This window comes from Petaurus breviceps, unplaced genomic scaffold (genome assembly GCF_028583685.1).
Source record: "Petaurus breviceps papuanus isolate PSGF00001 unplaced genomic scaffold, PetGlider_PUasm1.0 178, whole genome shotgun sequence".
NCBI classification, from domain to species: Eukaryota; Metazoa; Chordata; class Mammalia; order Diprotodontia; family Petauridae; genus Petaurus; species Petaurus breviceps.
The window spans coordinates 4329312-4334348 of NW_027185777.1; the positions used below are offsets into that span (position 1 = coordinate 4329312).

Sequence of the window (5037 nt, forward strand, 5' to 3'; positions counted from 1 at the left end):
CAGGGAGGACAAAGGCAGGAAGGAATGGACATCCAATGAACTTCACTCTCTTTTGAACCAGATAGTGGAAGGTTGAATTCACATATGAAGTTTGGTATAGAGATACATTACCCACAACAAGGAAATGAAAGAGGGTGGGCAATGGGCAACATTGTGAACCTTATTCTCATCAGTATTGGCTCAAAGAGGGAATGATGTACACAGTTGAATGTAGAAATCTGTCTCACCTAACAGGAAAGTATGAAGGGAGGAGATTAAGTAAAGTTGGGGTGGGGGGGAGCTGACAGAAAGGAGGACAGATCGAGGGAGGTGGTAGACAGAAGCAAAACACTGGTAAAGAGGGAAAGGGTGAAAGGAGAGAGAGAGAACAAACAGGAGCAAAAATATGATGGAAGATGGCAGAGTAGAAACAGGACTTCCCCACAGCTCCAGCTTCCACCTCCTCCAATTCACATGAAAAATGAATCTAGACAAACTTTGGAGCTACAGAACCCACAAAATAACAGAGAGAAGCTCACCTCCCACTGAAGACAGCCCAGCAGGCCGACAGGAAGGGGCCAGCACAGTACTCTGGGAGCTGAGGCCAGCCCTGCTTGAGCCTGAGGTTTTAGCCTCAGGATGGCCTGACCACTGCCAGCTAGAGAAGCTTCAGATCACCAGCAACTGTGGAAGTTTTCAAAATTATCAACCCATAGATGCCAAAGGCAAAGTGGAGGTCAGTGTAGATTTTGAGGGAACAGGGAGTTTGGGAACATGGTCCAGCATTTGCCCCCAGAGCGAGAACCAGCTGAGGCTCCACAGCCATGCTGCTTCAGAGCTCCTGGACTGCAGATTGTAGGGGGACCAAGAAACCACTCTGAGGGGTAATTGCTCTTGCTCTAACCTGCTTGGATCTGGATGGCTGTCTAGGGTGGAGGTCCTGGGGTGTGTGATGAGTTTGCCAGAGTGTGTTGAGGCTTCAGAGAGGGCACCCAACTAATAGTTCCAGCAGCTCATAAAACCCCAGCAATTTGGGGAAAAGCTACCCTTTCTGGTAGCAGAATTCTACTTTGGCAAGAGGCTCAAAAGCCAAGTAATTGAGTGGCAACATGAGCAAGCAAAGGAAGCAAAGCAAATAGAGCAATCCAGCATTAGACTCCTATTTTGGGGACAAAAAGTATCAAAGCATGGAACAGGAGGAAGACAGTGAAGTCAGAACTCCTGCACCAAAAGCTTCCAAGAAAAATACTAGTTACAGGCCATATAGGAGCTTAAAAAGGATTTTGAAAACCAAATAAGAGAAGTGGAGGTAAAATTGAGAAGAGAAATGAGAATGATGCAAGAAAATTATGAAATGAGAGTCAACAACCTGACTGAAGAAAATAACACCTTAAAAATAGACTAACTTGTCACTTAACCCCAACTGCCATCCAAAAATGCAAAAAAAAAAATTGAAACTGCCAGATAGAAAAAGAATCTCAAAAGCTCACTGAAGAGAATTATTCCTTCAAAATTAGATTGGAGCAAATGGAAGCTAGTGACTTTATGAGAAATCAAGATACTATTAAACAGATCTATACAAATGAAAAAATAGAAGATGATGTGAAATATCTCATTGGGAAAACCACTGACCTGGAAAACAGATCCAGGAGAGATAATTTTAAAATAATTGGACTACCTAAAAGTCATGATCAAAAAAGAACCTAAAAATAATCCTTCAAGAAATTCTCAAGGAAAATTGCCCTGATGTTTTAGAACCAGAGGGCAAAATAGAGGTTGAAAGAATCCACTGATCACCTCCTAAAAAAGATGCCAAAAGGAAAACTCCTAGGAATATTATAGCCAGGTTCTGGAATTCCCAGATCAAGGAGAAAATATTACAAGCAGCCAGGAAGAAACAATTTAAATATTGTGGAAACAAAATCAGGATAACACAGGATCTGGCAGCTTCTACACTGAGGGATCAAAGGGCTTGGAATATGATATTCTGGAGGTCAAAGGAGCTGGGATTAAAACCAAGAATCACCTACCCAGCAAAACTGAGTATCATGTTTCAGGGGGAAATATGGTCATTCAGTAGAATAGATGACTTTCAAGCATTCTTTTTTTTTTTTTTAACATTCAACAAACATTTATTGTATACCTACTAAGTTTAAGGCACTAGGTTAGGTAATGAAAATATACAGAAAAAAAAGTTCCTGCCCTCAAGAACCTTAAATTCTACATACAAAAGTCAAAGAAGATAAGTTTACGATATTTGATGATTTGAAAAGAGCACACTGACTGCTAGAGGGACCATTAGATATGAAAGTTCTTTGGAAAATAAAAACCCTATTCAAATATCCTGTTGTAAAAATAATTATAAATCCAAGATTCAGACCCATAACTCTTATTTTTAAGAAGACTGGGTTCAATCTTGGATGCAGGTTACAAATTTTTTTTTTTTGTTTCTGTTTCCCACCCAGTATTTCTTGAAAATTAGAATATATAGCCCATGTACCCTTGGGCATAAGTATTTCTGTGGCAGTATATAGCAGGAAAAGGATATAGTGCTAATAAGGAGTAAGGTTTGGGTTGGTGATAGGCTTTGTCTCTTGCTGCTCCTTGTACCAAAAATTCAGTAGGATCCACTAGGAGGCTTGGTCAAAAAATTGTTTTCTTCTCTCCAGAAGGTTTGGTCCAAGAAGTCCTTTTCTAAGAAATCTTCATATGATGTCCATAGTTCCTTTCATCTTTAAAGCTTAGGATTCCTTTCAGAAATATTTAAAGTCACCCTTGAATGCTATGAAAATTGTGTTGCATCTAGTGTGGATTAGTCTGCACTGGCAAAACTTCTCTTAAAATGCCGACAGTCAGAGTCAATATTTCGTTCCATCTCCCAATTTGGTGGTAGTGTTACCATTCTTTAAACAGCTCAGGCCGGTGCTGCTGTCAATGAGCCTCCTATTGTCTTCTCTTCTTTTTCTTTCCTCTTCCCACCCCACCTCCCAGCACCCACCCCTTTTCCTTCCCCCCAAAAGTGTTATTTATTATAAGACCAAAGGTGGTGGATCCCCAGGAAAGTGAGGGTTGGCCGTCTAGCTCAATCTTGCTTCTTGGCCCTGGAAGCCTCCACGTTCTCCTGAAGAACTGCTCCCAGGGAGGGGTACGGTCGCTGCTGGAACAGGGGGCCCGATGATGTGGTGTCTCCTCCAGTCTTTGCCTTGTTTTTCTTGGGGATCCCCATGGACCAGGTGCCCCAGTGAGCATCCGAATAGGTGCTGGGGTCCGTGGGATCCAGCTCTTCATCCTTGAGGCTGGCTTTCTAGCTCTTGGGGAAGGGTGCCAGCTCCTCCCGGCCATGGAGGCACTGCTCCTTGGCCTCCTCCTTCTCCAGCTTCTTGTACCTGTGGTCCAGCTTGTGGTAGCCTCCCCACTCCGATGACTTGTCGTAGCCATGCTCTGGCCTCTCGTAGCCTTGGTCTGGCTTCTGGTGGCCACAGACCATCTTTTCTTCAGGCTCCAAGTTGCCCTTGAGTTTCTTGGCCGCCTTGGTGATGACCGAACTGGGGTCGTGGGGGTTGAGCCAAGACACAAGGTCCGTCTCCACATTCCAGTTGTAGGGAAGGCCACACACCTGGTTGAAGACTTTGTACCAGTTGGGGGACCTTCCAGGTGAGTGGCCTCATAGTCCACGGGGTCCTCGTCATAGTCCTTGGCAATAATTCCTTCCTCTGGCTCGAGTTCCACAAAATTGAGGAGCCCTCTCTTGGCTAGGTGGTTCTAGAGGGCCGCAGGGAGCAGCATGGTGGTGAGCCAGGGGAGGTGGTGGTGAAGGATGGGAGTGGGGCAGCCCAGCAGCTGCCGACCTGCTCCTCTTAGCCTGCCAGCTTCCTTCTCACTTTCAAGCATTCTCGATGAAAAAACCAGAGTTGAATAGAAAATTTGACATTCAGATACAAGAAGCAAGAGAAGCATGAGAAGATAAATAGGGAAAAGAAATCATAAGGAACTTATCAGAGTTGAACTATTTACATCCCTACATGGAAAAATGATAATTCTAACTGATGAAACTTTTCTCAGTATGAGAATAGTTGAAGGGAATATATATGTGTACATATAAATATGTACACACACACACACCCATACATATATATATATATATATGTATGTGTGTGTGTGTCTATATAGGAGGGTATATGGGCATATGAATACATATGTGAGTGTGTATATATGTGTACAGTATACATAGATAGAGGGCACAGGACCAATTTAATAGGAAGGGATGATACTTAAAAGGTAAATTGAGAAGTGAGAGAGAACATAATGAGAGGAGATGGGAAGAGACAGAATGGGGTAAACTATCTCATATAGAAGAGGCAAGGGAAAATGTTTACAATGGAGGGGAAGAACAGGAAGGCAAAAGGGAATGGATCAACCTTATTCTCATTGAATTTGGCTTAGGGAGGGAATGACATACACACTAAATACGTTATCTCACCCTACAGGAGAGTAGGGGGAAGAGGATGAGAGGGGGGATGATGGAATGGAGAGCAGGTTGGAGGGGGAGGGAATTTGGAAGCACCCACTTTTGAAAAGGAACAGGATCAAAGCAGAGAATAGGACAAGTGGGGGGTGGGTTAGGATGGAGGGAAATAGAGTCAGTCTTTCACAATATATCCACTATGGAAATGTTGTGCTTAGCTACATATGTACAACCTATATTGAATTGCTTATCCTCCCAGTAAGGGTGGGTGACAAGGGAGGAAGGGAAAGAATCTGGAATTCAAAGGTTTAAAATCAAATGTTTAATACACACACACACACACACACACATATATTATTATTACTATTACTTTACATGAAACTGGGAAATAAGATATACAGGCACTGGGGCATAGAGATCCACCATGCACTACTGGAAATTCACAGGAGGCATGGGGGAAGATATGGGAGAGAGCAGATTGGGGGAGGGGATATTCAGTGTAATCACTATTTTGGGGTTGTGGGTAGGGGAAAAATGGGGAGAAAATTTGTAAAAAAATCTTGTGGAAGTGATGTAAACTAAAAAAATAAAAA

The 5037-nt window shown here is 43.0% G+C and overlaps 1 pseudogene; it reads right to left on the bottom strand.

The window, feature by feature from the left end:
• Positions 1 to 3061: 3061 nt before the first annotated feature.
• Positions 3062 to 3765, bottom strand: LOC138159753 (polyglutamine-binding protein 1 pseudogene; annotated as a pseudogene).
• Positions 3766 to 5037: the final 1272 nt, after the last annotated feature.